The sequence below is a fragment of the Protopterus annectens genome, chromosome 3.part0, assembly GCF_019279795.1.
Source record: "Protopterus annectens isolate FY-2018-M chromosome 3.part0, PAN1.0, whole genome shotgun sequence".
In the NCBI taxonomy this organism is placed as follows: Eukaryota; Metazoa; Chordata; order Ceratodontiformes; family Protopteridae; genus Protopterus; species Protopterus annectens.
This window is the reverse complement of record NC_056731.1, coordinates 1,402,608,745-1,402,624,789: the sequence shown is the minus strand read 5'-3', so window position 1 is coordinate 1,402,624,789 and position 16,045 is coordinate 1,402,608,745. Positions and strand designations below refer to the sequence as shown.

The following is a 16,045-nucleotide window of genomic DNA, read 5'->3' as shown; positions in this document are numbered from 1 at the left end:
GGGATCACATAGGGGTGTGTGGAGAAAGCAAAGCAGCTGGTTGTGCAGTAAACTAGTACCAGCAACTCAGAGGTGCAAAGAAAAGGAGGGGGCTGGTATATATGGAAGTTCAACTTTGTCACAGAATACATTTAAAGCAGAAAGAATTTACTGTTCTTACTTTAAGTGAGGAAAAAACATAAATGGAAAGAAAAAAAAATACCACCTAAAACTAAACCATTTTTAGTGTAAAGAGTATAAACATGTGGCATGGAATTATGTGGAAAAATACTAAAATACTGGAGACCTAATAATAACCAGTGCCAAACTCATCACAGATTTTTTAGTAGAAAGAGTACAAACCTGTGGCCTGGAAGTATAGCAATTAAAAATCTAGATAAGTGCTTAGTTAATTTGACAAGTGTGTCTGTGAGTAGTGAACTCAGAGTTCCTTCAATCTCTCAAGCAAAAAAAAAAAATCAACACCAAAAAATCAAATTTAAAGACTAAAGAACCTTTTGGAGCGTAAAATGTGGAAATAATCTGGGTATTACAGCAGATCTTATCAAAATATTAAATATCAATGTGAACCAATATCAGACCATGACAAATTTATGGGGTGAAGAAAAAGTACCTCAGCTTAAACAGTAGGGTGCTGGTTTAGAAAAACAGTTTGTGGTTGAGTTTTTTCAATCTCAAAACATTGTTGAGTGAAGTGGAATGGTTAAGACAGAGAGGTTGATATGCCACTAGTCAGTTGCCATTCCAGCTCTCTTTTTTCCAGTATATCATTAGTTGGTCCTTGTAGTTTGTCCAAGTGAACCCTGTCAATATCATGGAATTCATTATGTCCTGGTATTTCTTTGATGTGCTTGACCAAAGCATTCATTTTATTGCCCCGTCTTAGGTCAGTAAGGTGCCTGGCAATTCGAGTTTTCAGTATGATAGTTTTCGGATGCAGAAGGATGTACACTTCCTGCATTCTGCCCTATATATTATATTATCTGTGTTGCAGTTGCCATAAAGTTTACTGGCAAAAAATTTGTTGGTGTTAGGGCATTTAAATCCTTTTCTGTTGGGCATGTATTGCCAAAAGTTGCAGTTACAGGGACTACATGGAAAAGTGCCTTTTACTGCGTTGCTGTCTGATAACGTGGGATTGGCTTCAAAAATCACGAACGTTGGTGCTTCTTTTAATGGTGAACTTGGGTTTGGGTGGGAGTAACTTGTTGATTGCTCTGTCATCTTGAATAGACTTTTTTTTGGATTTTGTCAGCGTTATCTTTGTAGTCAATTGAGTAATAACCATGATGAGTGTGAGTTCACGGTCATATTTCTTAATCCTACGTATTTCGGGGTCTATGATTTGGTGGTTCTTTGGCCTAGGGAACTCTGGATCTGCGCTTTTACTTGCAATTATGGGAAGAAAAATGTCCTCAGTGAGTTTTTTGTTATAACTCCTGCTCAAGAAGCGTTTTTTCACTTCTTTCAGATTATGTAAGGATGTTTTCATTTCTTTAGATACCCTATCGATCCTTAAGCTTTGGGATTTAATGACATTTCTTGCATCTGAAGGGACGCATAGTATCATAATGAAGTAGGAGGTTAACGCTGATAGATTTCCAGAGTAAGCCATTTGTGAGGTTATTGCAGTTTTTGGTTTTACTGATGCGGATATCCAGAAAGGTGAACAAACTCTGCATGTGAGCAAGTGAACCTTAGAAAAGCTGTGGACTGATTTATGTAATCAACAAATTCCAAACTTGTGTTTCATTCCCATCCCAAATGCTAAAGACGTCAAAGAGAGCATTAAGTAGCATGAGATAAACTGCTGATATTTGGAAATTGTGACATGCTCTTTCTCCCACTTCCCTAGAGCTGTATTAAGCCAGGTTGGGAGCCATGGCTGCACCCATGGCTATGCCTTTTGTTTGTCGAGAGAATTTTTTGTTAAACCTTCAGAAGGCGGCTGAGGGTTTCAGTCTCACCTGGAAGCGCTGCATGGGTTTTGCTGGACGCTTCCGAAAAGGCTGTTTTGCAGTAGTCATGTGATAAGACAGTATAAAGGGATTCTACATCTAGCGTAACAAGCCACGAGTCATTTTTAATGGGAATAGCCTTAGTTTTCATAAGACAATTGTTGGTATCCAGTACAAAAGATGGGTTCCTTTCGGCTAAAGGTTTTAGGTGGCATTCTAGACAAATTGAGATGGTCTCTGTGATACTATTGCCACTGTCTATAACAGGTCTGGTAAGGCAGTCTATAATGTTTTTATGCAGTTTGGGGGATCCCAAAAAAATTAGGTATCCGTGAGTATTCAGCAAAAAGGAACTCTAGAGAAGTGCTGACCTGTCCTTTAAGATCGGTCAGTTGGTTGTTCAGAGATTCAAAAACCATAGTAATATGCCACGTCTACTGGTGTGCAAAATTCAAAGCTATTAAGCATTCCCCAATTTTTTTGAACATATGTGATGTCTTAAACAAGTTCAAAGACCTGTGTATGCAGAGAAAAGTCTCAAAAAATAAATCCCAAAGCAAAGAATACTGAGACAAAACCAAGCTACTTTCATAAAACAAAAAAAGTACAGTTGTGTACGCTTACCATAAATGTAGATGATTCACTGTTGCAGTCATTACATTTGGGTAATCTGCTGGCAGGTTGCCCTCAGTCAGCCTAAATTCCAAAGTCTTGGGTCCTGCGTCAGTTGCGGTCTTCTCTTCCATGACGTCAGGGGTATAAAACATGCAGCCGACGCCATTTTCTTTAGTTTTTCTTGCCCCCAAAAAGGTAGCAAATACATATCTATATATATATCTATATCTATACATCTATACCTGTATCTATATCTATATCTATACACACACACACACACACACACACACACACACACGCGCATCAATATAAACTTTGCCTTCATCTACAAGCAAATATACCACATAGGTTGTAGAAGATAGAGAAGGAAAGAAACTCCTGAATGACAGGGGGATGGTGGGAGGGTAACCTGGACTGCAACAGTGAATACACTTGAACATCTACATTTACAGTAAATGTACACAACTTTAATATGTTCTTTGTGTTTCACTGTTGCAGTCATTACATTTGGGTAGAATCCCAAAGCTATGGTTGGAAGGCTGGAGCTAAACAGCATTAGGTGCGGCTATAAGGCCCTGCAGCACTGCAGTGGCAAAGCCTGCCCTGGATTTAGAGTAGAGGCAAATGATAATGCTTTGTAATAGTGTGAACTGAACAAGTAGCAGCCTCTAGAATGTCTTTGGTTGGTACTCCTCTGAGAAAAGCTGCTGAAGTAGCTGCAGCTCTGGTGGAATGAGACCTAATGCCCTTAGGCACAGGTTTCCCATGGTGTGAGTAGCAGAAAAGTACAGTTTTGTACCTACCATAAATGTAGATGTTCGAGGATCCACATTGCTGCAGTCCTAACTATTGGGTAGTCCGCTGTCCAGTCGGCCCGAATACCAGAGTATATGGCTGACGTCGGTCAGGGCGCATTAGACTGACGTCAGTACGTCAGGGTACTAATGCGCATGACCGACGTCATATCCTCAGTCTTTTCTTGCCCCAGATGTCAGAAGACCCTAAAAAGACAAGGCCCAATATACCTGCACCAGAAATATGTACAATATATACAAAAATATATACAAAAATATCAGCATATAACCTCACCTACACAACCACCCCTAAACACAGAGGGGAAGGAGGGAGGGTAAATTGGACTGCAGCAATGTGGATCCTCGAACATCTACATTTATGGTAGGTACAAAACTGTACTATGTTCTTCGTTCCACATTGCTGCAGTCCTAACTATTGGGTAGAATCCCAAAGCAGAGGTAAGGGAGGCTGGCAAATCATAAAAAAGCAGGAGCTGACAACATGCCTTGCAAAATAGCTGTGGCAAAACCAGCCCTAGACTTAGAGTAGAGAGGAAGGTGATAATGCTTAGAGAAAGTATGCACTGAACTCCAAGTAGCTGCCTCCAAAATATCCTTAGTTGCCACCCCCCTTAGAAATGCTGTTGAAGTGGCAGTAGCCCTAGTGGAATGAGGCCTAATCCCAGCTGGAATCTCCTTGCCATGATGGGAATAACAAAATGCAATGCAAAACCCAATCCACCTAGAAATAGTTTGTTTTGACACAGGCTTGCCCTGCGAACTCAAAGCAAAAGAAACAAACAACTGCTGAGACTGCCTAAAATCCTTAGTCCTGCTTAAATAATAACGCAATTGCCTATGTACATCTAAAGTGTGCAAAATCTTTTCCCCTTTATTTTGGGGGTCTGCATAAAAAGTAGGCAAAGGAATAGTTTGGTTTAAAGCCACACTAGAAACCACCTTAGGCATAAAGGAAGGATTAGTACGTAATGATACCCTATCCTTATGGAAAATCAAAAAGGGCTCTACTGCCATAAGGGCCTGCAACTCAGACACCCTTCTTGCAGAAGTAATAGCCAACAAAAAGCAGTCTTCCATGACAAGTATTTCAATTCAGCAGTAGCCGAGGCTCAAAAGGTTGTAGAGTAAGTTTTTCCAACACAAAATTGAGATCCCAAGCAGGAGTAGGAGCTCTCGTGGGGGTCTTATATTCTTTGCCCCTCTAAGAAACTGCTTGAACAAAGGATGCGAAAACAATGGTGGGTCACAATCATAGTGAGCTGAAATTGCTGCAGCATGAATCTTAATGGAAGAGAAGGACAAACCTTTGTCCAATAACTCAGTAAGATATTGAAGAGCCACATTCAAATTAGGCTCAGAAATCTCCAAATTCTTTGCTGTACTCCAAATTAAAACCTCTTCCATTTTTCTGTACACTTTCCTTGTACTAGGTCTTCTAGCTTCCATAATCACATTTAAAACTTGTTGAGGAAGTTGAGACCTGCTGTGTTTCAACACAGAATATGCCAGGCTGTTAGATGAAGTGAGTGAAGCTTGACATTGAGCAGATGACCGTCCTTCTGAGATAACAGATGTGGAATCAAAGGTAAAGGCCATGGAGGCTTCCTTACCAGACTCCTTAGTAGTGGGTACCAGTGTTGCGAGGCCAATCTGGAGCTATTAAAATCATCCTTGGCTTGTCTTGTCTGACCTTTAAGAGCACCTTTGGAAGAAGAGGCAGAGGTGGAAAGGCATACACATGAAGATTTTTCCAACTGAAAGAAAGAGCATCCACTCTCCAAGCTGTGTGATGAAACCCCTTTGTGCAAAACTTTGGCAGCTGGTGGTTTAGTGGAGAAGCGAACAGATCTATGTCTGGAGTTCCCCATGACACTGTCAATTTCTGAAATACATGAAGATCCAGTTTCCACTCGTGGGGATCCATGATTTGTCTGCTTAACACATCTGCTAAGGAGTTCTGTGCTCCGGCAGAAACCTTGCCTGAAGAGTTAGTTGCAAGCTGAGCGCAGTCTCCCATAAAATCATTACTTGCCTGCATAGAGGATAAGAATGTGTTCCCCTTGTTTGTTGATGTACCACATGACAGTTGTGTTGTCTGTTAGAATCAACACCTGCCCTGGAAGAAGTAACTCCTTGAAAGCCATTAATGCAAACTGGACTGCTAACATCTCCTTCATGTTGATATGTAGATGCTGTAGTCTGGCAGGCCACTTGTCTTGTATCCACTTTCCATTTAGATGAGCTCCCCAAGCAATGTCCGAGGCATCTGTCGTTAAAATCTGACTCGCCTCTGGCTGGGTCACAGAGAGTCCCTTGTTTAGGTGACATTCCTGAGCCCACCACAAAAATTCTTTTGAAGGCAAGGTATTATTTGAATGACAGTGTCCAAATCCTGGCAGTGCTGTGTCCATACATTTTGAGATACCATTGCAGCTTCCTCATATGCAGTTTGGCATTGGGAAGCACCAGAATACAAGATGCCATGAACCCTAATGCTTGAAGGACTGTCCTTGCAGTCAGCACGGACTGATGAGATAGTTGATGGAAGTAAAGGGATAGACTCTTTTGTTTGTCCGGGGTTAAAAGGCCATCTGGGCTGCTGTATTCAGTCTCACACCCAGAAAGCACATGTCTTGAGAGGGTACTAGACTGGACTTTATTTCGTTCACAGAATACCCTAGGCATCTTAGCACTGCTATAACATATTCCAGATGCTGTAGAAGGTCTTCCTTTTCTTGAGCCAGAATCAGGCAGTCGTCCAAGTAAGGATAGATTTGAATTCCTTTTAGCCTGAAGTAAGCTATCACTGGAGCCAGAACCTTTGTGAATACTCTGGGCAGTAGATAAGCCAAAGGGCAATGCAGAGAACTGATAATGAGAATTTCCAGCTCGAAAGCAGATACTTCCTGCAACTTAGTCTTATAGGCACATGAAGGTAAGCTTCCTTGAGATCTAAAGTTACCATCCAGTGATCTTTGCCCAGCAGAGGTAAAAGCTGTTGTAACGTCAACATCTTGAACTTTGGAATGTCCAGATAAGTGTTGAGGATAGATAAATCCAAAATTGGTCTCCACGTGTTCCCCTTCTTTGGTACTAGGAACAGGCGAGAATAAAATCCTAGGCCCCTTTCTGATACAGGGACTGGCTGAATGGCCCCTATTTGGAGTAACAGAGAAATTTGCTTGTGAGCCTCTTTCCTTTGTGGAGGAGGAACGTCTGGCATGCCTTTGAAAGGGGGCAATGTATGGAAATAAAACCTGTAACCGTGGTGAATGATATCCAACACCCATCTGTCTGGAGTGATTAAATCCCAATTTTCTTTGAAAAGAGACAGTCTTCCTCCCAAAGGAGCTGCCAGGCGAGAATCTACTGGCAGCTGAAAAGGCAGGTCATTGGGTCTGTTTACGAAAGGACTGACCCTGCCCTCACCAGAAGTCTGAGCAGGTGAACTCCCTGTTCTAGGCCTAAAAGAACCTTGAGCTCTGCCCCTACCACGTCTAGACCTACCCCTAGACTGGGAATCATAAGCAGGATATGTCCATCCCTTAGTAGGCCAATTTCTACTAAACTTGGTGGCTGCACCTGCAAAAATCTTTAACAGTTTGCATAGACTTAGCTTTGTCCTCCATTTTCTTTAAAACTGCTTCCACAGGCGAACCAAACAACACATCAGACTGTAAAGGAGCATCCAAAATCCTTGTCTTAACATGCTCAGCTAAATTCTGATCCCTCAACCAGGCATGCCTGCGAAGAACAGAACTAGTGGCAGCCACCCTCGAGGAGGCCTGTACAGCATCAAAACCACATTGCAAAGAATGCTTACCCACTTGTTCAGACACATGAACTAAATCTAGCAACTCTTTACACTCAATACCTTCCGCCAAAGCATCCACCTTAGATTTCAGTTGTGAAAGGAGATAATTTTGATATTTTAGCATGTGAAACTGACAATTCAACGCCCTCATGGCTAAAGTGGAGGAAGTATACACTTTCTTTCCCCATCTATCCAAAGCCCTTGCCTCTTTATCAGTGGGAACAGGGTTTTTAACCACAGAGGCCTTAACACCTTTAGGTCCTTGAGAAACAGTTTCGGGTCTGCCCTAGGACTCTTAAAAGATACTTATGAGCTTCAGGCACCCTATAGTACCTATCAGGTTTAACAGGAGCAGGAGGCAAAGAATCAGGGTTCAGGGAAGCCTCTGCAAAACATCTTCCACCACATTCAACACAGGAGGTATAGCTAAGGGCCTATGCTGGGGTAAAACAAGAATTCCCTAAGCCTTTTCCTGGAATCAGAGTAATCCTGGCCTTCCCATTTAAAGTGCTCCCTCATGGAATGCAGAGTCTCTGAAAATGAGAAATCCTCAGGAGGAGAAGCTGTAGGAGTGGAATCATCCACATCAGAATCAGAATAAGGAGGATACTCCTGCAAATCTTCCGCAGAAGTCTCAGAAGCCTCTGAACACTGTTCAAAACTATCAAACTCAGGTTCCACCCTAGGCCTCTTATCAGGAGGGGGCATAGAACCTCTAATCATAGTAATCAAATCTTCTGCCATTTTAAGCATATGTTTCTTAGGCACAGAACCTGAAGTGCTAGGAGAAGCCCCCACTGAAGCTAAACTTGGCCTACCTCTCAAAGAAGTTTTGGAAACAGAAGGAGAGGCTCTAACTCCCTTGGGAAGAGAGGGAAGAACAGTTACCTGAGAAGCCCCTCAGCCTGGCCTACCTCCTGAGAAGGCACATCCTGTAACAGTAAAGTCTCTGCCTGAGACTCCAAAGAAACTCCTGGCAAAACCTCTGGCTCCACTGAGCCTTCTAAAGAACCGGCGTCCGGGACTGCCGGGTTCATCAACCCTAGGCTTCGCTGTTTTGTCCTTGCGCTTCTTGGGAAGCGGCGCGGAGCATCCGGCGGCATTTTATAATTGCAACGCTTCCCAAACACTAACCTGGCACAGTCTAACCTTCTCTTAATAGTGCGTTTGTTAAACCTAGCACAAGAGCGGCATCCAACAACGCCGTGCTCAGGCCCTAAACAAGGTATACACAAGGTATGGTAATCCCTATGAGGTATCTGTTTCCCACAAGAAATACAGTTATTCACTTTTTCTGACATCCGGTTAAATACTGAGGCAAGAAAAACCAAAATATTCCCCAACGGGGTACTTAGCCAACTCTGATTCGGTCTGAAACTCCGACTTCAGAAAATTTCAGAACGCCAACCTGCACTCGCAAAACTGCTTCTGCATCGGACCATGCGGCAAAAAAGACTGAGGATATGACGTCGGTCATGCGCATTAGTACCCTGACGTACTGACGTCAGTCTAATGCGCCCTGACCGACGTCAGCCATATACTCTGGTATTCGGGCCGACTGGACAGCGGACTACCCAATAGTTAGGACTGCAGCAATGTGGAACGAAGAACATCGGATACAGTGGCTTATCCACTTTGAAGTGGTCTGCTTTGAAATAGCCTTTCCTTCTGATCCTGCAGCATATGACACTAGTAATTGCTCAGTTTTTCTTCGAGCTTTAGCCCTGCTCAAGTAGAATCTTAGCTGTCTGTGTACGTCCAAGGAATTCAGAATTTGCCCTCCTTTGTTCTGCGGATTTGGATAAAAAGTTGGCAGATGAATCGTCTGGTTAAGAGCCACACTGAAAACCACCTTAGGCATAAAAATAGGATTTGTTCTCAGTGACACCCTGTCTGGGTAAAATATGATAAAAGGGCCTGAAGCTCTGAAACTCTTCTTGCTGAAGTAATTGCTAGTAGCAGAGCGGTCTTCCATGATAAGAATTTTATATCAGTGGTAGCAGTTGGTTCAAATGAAGGCAGGGTGTTCTTTTCCAACACATAATTGAGGTCCCACGCAGGTAATGGTGATCTTCTAGGAGGCCTTAAATTTTTGGCTCCTCTAAGATACTGCTTTAGTAAAGAATGAGAAGAGACTGGTGGCTCTGTATTGCACTGAGCCGAAATGGCAGAGGCATGGATTTTGATTGATGAGAAAGATAGGCCTTTGTCAAGCCTCTCAGTTAAGTATTTTAATATCTGAGGAATATTTGGTTTTGCTGTATCAGTTCCTTGTGCTTGATTCCAAGCACAGAATCTCTTCCATTTGTCAGCATAAGATTTTCTAGCACTAGGCCTTCTGGCTTCCAAAATGACATCCATCACAGCTTTACTGAGAGGTGTTGTTTGTATAGCTACATGATCAGCCATGCTGCCAGGTTCAGTGTCTGTAGTTGATTATGCAGGATCTGGTTGTTTTGATGGGACAGTAGTTGGGGTGTTTAAGGTAAGGTCCAAGCTGGGTATTGAGACAAGTTCCTTAGGATTTGGTACCAGTAATGGAGGGGCCAGTCCGGGGCAATTAGTATCATCTTTGGTTTCTTTTGTCTGACTTTTAGGAGGACCTTGAAGAGAAGAGGCAGAGGAGGAAAGACTTGAACCGTTTTTCCAACTGAAGGATAGGGCGAACACTTTCCATGCTTGTCTGTGATGAGTCCTTGTGCAGAATCTTTTCAATTGATAATTTTGAGGAGAGGCAAACAGATCTACATCTGGGCTCCCCCATTTCTGTGTTATCATACTGAAGACTTATGGATTTAGGTTCCACTCGTGAGGATCCATAAGGTTTCTGCTTAAATTGTCTGCCAGTGTATTTTGTTTTCCTGGCAGGAATTGAGCTTGAAGATGTGTTTGGTAGGTCAAAGCTGTGTCCCACAGTGTCATGGCTAATCTGCAAAGGGGGTATGAGTGTGTGCCTCCTTGCTTGTTTATATACCACATGACTGTGGTGTTGTCAGTCTTTATCAGTAGTTGTCCTGGATGAAGTAAGTCCTTGAAGGCTATTAGTGCATTTTGAACAGCTAGCATCTCTTTCTGGTTGATATGCAGATGCATTTGTTTTGGGGTCCATATGCCCTGAATGCATCTTCCTGCCATGTGGACCCCCCCCATGCATACTCCGATGAGTCTGATGTAATGTTTGGCTGGCAGGGGGGAGAGTGAAGGGCCATCCCATGTTTTGGTGACATGCCTTTGCCCACCACAGAAACTCCTGTTGTAGGCAGGGTATGAGAGGTATCATTGCTTCCAGACTGTGAGAATGTTGACTCCATAAACTTTTCAGGCACCACTGAAGTTTCCTCATATGCAATCTTGCATATGGAATCAGTAGGATGCAGGATGCCATAAAGCCCAGAGCCTGCAGAATTTGTCTTGCAGATAACTGGGTCTTTGTTGCCATCAGTTTGAAGTAAGTAGCCAGTTGCCTTTGCTTGTCTGGCATGAGATAAGCCATCTGGGCAGTTGTATTCAAGCTTGCATCCAGGAATGTTATCTTTTGAGAGGGTACCAGTTGTGATTTCTTTTTGTTTATTGTGTACCCTAGGCATGTTAGAAGCCTTTTCACAAACGCCAGATGTCGAAGAAGAATGTCCTTGTTCTCTGCTTGAATGAGACTGTAGTCTAAGTAAGGATATATTTGTATACTTTTTTGTCTGCAAAATGCAATTACTGGTGCCAGGCACTTTGTAAAGACCCTGGGTGCAGTAGAGAAGCCAAAGGGCAGTGCAGAGAATTGGTAATGCATTAAGCCAGCCTTGAATCTGAGATATCTTCTGCACGATTGTCTTATTGGGACATGCAGGTATGCCTCTTTTAGGTCTGTCACCAACCAAGCATTCTTGCCCAGCATGGTCAGAAGGTGATGCAAAGACAGCATTTTGAATTTTGCAATGTCCAGGTATGTGTTCAAAAATCGATAAATCCAGTATTGGCCACCAAGCCTTGTCCTTTCTGGGTACCAACAGTCAAGTAAAAACTGTGTCCTTTTTCGTATTCTGGCACTATCTGAATGGCCCCCATATCCATGAGGGACGTAACCTGTTTCTGTGCCTCTGCTCACTGATTTCTTGGCAGGTCTGGCCAACCATCTGCCATTGGCAGAGTGTGGAAATGGAATCTGTATCCCTGTGATACAATGTTTAGTATCCACTTGTCCTGGGTTATTAACTGCCAATTTTGAGCAAAAAGTGCTAATTTTCCCCCTATGGGTGCTGCCAAAAGATAAGTGCTTGGTATAGGCAGAAGGAAGTCATTGGGATTGCTTTCTGTAGGTTTGCAAAATGCTTCTGCTTCGGGCACCGCACGGCAAAAAAGATTAAAGAAAATGGCGTCTGATGCATGTTTTATACCCCTGATGACCTAACGTCATGGAAGAGAAGACCGCAACTGACGCAGGACCCAAGACTTTGGAATTCAGGCCAACTGAGGGCAACCTGCCAGCAGATTACCCAAATGTAATGACTGCAACAGTGAAACACGAAGAACATGCATTTATTCCAGAATGACATAAGCGCTTTCGCAGCTACATATGCTGCTTCATCAGATGCATAAAACTCACATTTACTAAAACAGCTTATATAAATACCCAATCACATGTTCAACTAAATCAATTAATTCTTAAAAGGGTAGCATCCAGTAAAAAACATAATACAAACTTTACATAAAAATTAATAAACAATGCATTTAATACAGCCTACAAGACTATAAATGTAAACTGTCTCATATAAATTTTTTATTAATTACCTAAACAGTGGTTGTGCTTTCAACATAGGTTTATTAGGTATTTTTCATTTAAGCCTGAGCCATAATCTCCTCTCAACCTAGCTATCCATTTACTTTCCAAACGTTCAGTTACATTTCTTACATCACCTTTCCGTTTATTATTTATTTATTTTATTTATTTATTTACATTTGTTGACCGGGAGTGTCCGACTGGACGTAGGCCCATTTTCAGCAGAGGCCCTGGGAGAAAAGCTCCACAGTTAAAATAAACAGACAGTAGTTACATTGGATTACATAGCGATTAACAATTTAACATAGCAATTACAACATATTTACAGATGAAGAACATAGTACATCAGTAGACAACTAGAATCTTTACCCGTTAAGTACATAACAGACATTAACAAATGTTACAATAAGAAGTTCCTGCTGTACAATAAGTACTAGGCTTATGAGCATCTGAGCTTGCTATAATCAAGGTAGTTAGTGGAGTGGAAAGAAAGGTAGTGGTTGGATGGGGTGGGTGATATTAGAGTGGGAGTTGCAAGGGCATAGCCAGCATGTTTTTAGGTGCGCTTTTAGTAAAGTTTTGAAGTGGGTGCATGATGGTATGGAGGTAATTGTGGGTGGGAGGGAGTTCCATAATTTGGCTATGGTGCAAGAGAATAGTGCTTCACCAGCAGAGTTATTGGCTTTAGTGATCTACAAGTGATTTTTGTTGCTGGATCTTAGTGGTCTGGTGGTGCGATAGCGTTGGAGTAGATTCTGGAGGGATGGGACATTTAGTGGATGGTTTACTAGTTTATTAACCTCAACCTTACCTATAACTTGAAACTTAAAACTGTGTGCTGTTGAAGTACTTTTCACATGCTTAGACAGGGCAATATCATCTGTGCCTATCTTATTATACAGATGCTCTCTTATGTGGTCCCCTTAGTACTCTATCCATCTTGCCTACATACAAATTTGTTGCATACGACACAGCAAGCCAAGTATACTATGTGCTCAGTACAAGTAGCATAAATACTAAAAACATACTTTCTCCCTTGATCTGGATGAATAAATTATCCTGAACTATCCATATGATTACAATTACAGGAGTGGCATGGTCTAGTTACAACTTTATCATTTAAATTATAACATGGTGGGCTCCCTTCTATAAGCTTTTTCGGGTAACAAAAAGTACAGTTTTGTACCTACCATAAATGTAGATGTTCGAGGATCCACATTGCTGCAGTCCTAACCATTGGGTAGTCCGCTGTCCAGTCGGCCCGAATACCAAAGTATATGGCTGACGTCGGTCAAGGCGCATTAGACTGATGTCAGGACGTCAGGGTACTAATGCGCATGACCGACGTCATATCCTCAGTCTTTTCTTGCCCCAGATGTCAGAAGACCCTAAAAAGACAAAGCCCAAACCAAAAAACCAAAAAACCCTGCACCAAACATATATACAAAATATACAAATGTACAAGAGTATATCCTAACCCACACCACCACCCCTAAACACAGAGGGGAAGGAGGGAGGGTAATTTGGACTGCAGCAATGTGGATCCTCGAACATCTACATTTATGGTAGGTACAAAACTGTACTATGTTCTTCATTCCACATTGCTGCAGTCCTAACCATTGGGTAGAATCCCAAAGCAGAGTTAAGGGAGGCTGGCAAATCATAAGGAAGCAGGAGCTGTCAACATGCCTTGCAAAATAGCTGTGGCAAAACCAGCCCTAGATTTAGAGTAGAGAGGAAGGTGGTAATGCTTAGAGAAAGTATGCACTGAACTCCAAGTAGCTGCCTCCAAAATATCCTTAGTTGCCACCCCCCTTAGAAATGCTGTTGAAGTGGCAGTAGCCCTAGTGGAATGAGGTCTAATCCCAGCTGGAATCTCCTTGCCATGATGGGAATAACAAAATGAAATGCAAAACCCAATCCACTTAGAAATAGTTTGCTTAGACACAGGCTTGCCTTGAGAACTCAAAGCAAAAGAAACAAACAACTGCTGAGACTGCCTGAAATCCTTAGTCCTGTTTAAATAATAACGCAACTGCCTATGTACATCTAAAGTGTGCAAAATCTTTTCCCCTTATTTTGGGGATCTGCATAGAAAGTAGGCAAATGAATAGTTTGGTTTAAAGCCACACTAGAAACCACCTTAGGCATAAAGGAAGGATTAGTACGTAATGATACCCTATCCTTATGAAAAATCAAAAAGGGCTCTACTGCCATAAGGGCCTGCAACTCAGAAACCCTTCTTGCAGAAGTAATAGCCAACAAAAAAGCAGTCTTCCATGACAAGTATTTCAATTCAGCAGTAGCCGCAGGCTCAAAAGGTTGTAGAGTAAGTTTTTCCAACACAAAATTGAGATCCCAAGCAGGAGTAGGAGCTCTACGTGGGGGTCTTATATTCTTTGCCCCTCTAAGAAACTGCTTGAACAAAGGATGCGAAAAAGTACAGTTTTGTACCTACCATAAATGTAGATGTTCGAGGATTCCATTGCTGCAGTCCTGACTATTGGGTATAGTCCGCGTCCAGTCGGCCCGAATACCAGAGTATAAGGCTGACGTCGGTCAGGGCGCATTAGACTGACGTCAGTACGTCAGGGTACTAATGCGCATGACCGACGCCATATCCTCAGTCTTTTCTTGCCCCAGATGTCAGAAGACCCTAAAAAGACAAGTCCCAAAACAACCTGCACCAAAAACATGCACAATATATACAACCATATATATACAAAAATATAAGCATGTAAACTCACCTACACAACCACCACTAAATACAGAGGGGAAGGAGGGAGGGTAAATTGGACTGCAGCAATGGAATCCTCGAACATCTACATTTATGGTAGGTACAAAACTGTACTATGTTCTTCGTCTTCCATTGCTGCAGTCCTGACTATTGGGTAGAATCCCAAAGCAGAGGTAAGGGAGGCTGGCAAATTATAAAGCAGTAGGAGCTGACAACATGCCTTGTAAAACAGCTGTGGCAAAACCAGCCCTAGACTTAGAGTAGATAGGAAGGTGATAATGCCTAGAGAAAGTATGCACTGAACTCCAAGTAGCTGCTTCCAGAATATCCTTAGTTGCCACGCCTCGTACAAATGCTGTTGAAGTGGCAGTAGCCCTAGTGGAATGAGGCCTAATCCCAGCTGGAATCTCCTTGCCATGATGGGAATAACAAAATGCAATGCAAAAGCCAATCCACCTAGAAATAGTTTGTTTTGACACAGGCTTGCCCTGAGAACTCAAAGCAAAAGAAACAAACAACTGCTGAGACTGCCTAAAATCCTTAGTCCTGCTTAAATAATAACGCAATTGCCTGTGTACATCTAAAGTGTGCAAAATCTTTTCCCCTTTATTTTGAGGATCTGCAAAAACGTAGGCAAATGAATAGTTTGGTTTAAAGCCACACTAGAAACCACCTTAGGCATAAAAGAAGGATTAGTACGTAATGATACCCTATCCTTATGGAAAATCAAAAGGGCTCTACTGCCATAAGGGCCTGCAACTCAGACACCCTTCTTGCAGAAGTAATAGCCAACAGAAAAGCAGTCTTCCATGACAAATATTTCAATTCAGCAGTAGCTGCAGGCTCAAAAGGTTGTAGAGTAAGTTTTTCCAACACAAAATTGAGATCCCAAGCAGGAGTAGGAGCTCTACGTGGGGTCTTATATTCTTTGCCCCTCTAAGAAACTGCTTGAACAAAGGATGCGAAAACAAAGGTGGGTCACAATCATAGTGAGCTGAAATTGCTGCAGCATGAATCTTTATGGAAGAGAAGGACAAACCTTTGTCCAATAATTCAGTAAGATATTGAAGAGCCACACTCAAATTAGGCTCTGAAATCTCCAAATTCTTTGCTGTACTCCAAAATAAAAATCTCTTCCATTTTTCTGTACACTCTCCTTGTACTAGGTCTTCTAGCTTCCATAATCACATTTAAAACTTGTTGAGGAAGTTGAGACCTGCTGTGTTTCAACACAGAATATGCCAGGCTGTTAGATGAAGAGAGTGAAGCTTGACATTGAGCAGATGACCGTCCTGCTGAGATAACAGATGAGGAATCAGAGGTAAAGGCCATGGA

General features: G+C 42.3%; 1 protein-coding gene across 1 annotated transcript in view; it reads right to left on the bottom strand.

The window, feature by feature from the left end:
* CHD7 (chromodomain helicase DNA binding protein 7) overlaps window positions 1-16,045 on the bottom strand; it is a 2,781,650-nt gene that overhangs the window by 2,090,459 nt on the left and 675,146 nt on the right. The window lies entirely within an intron of this gene.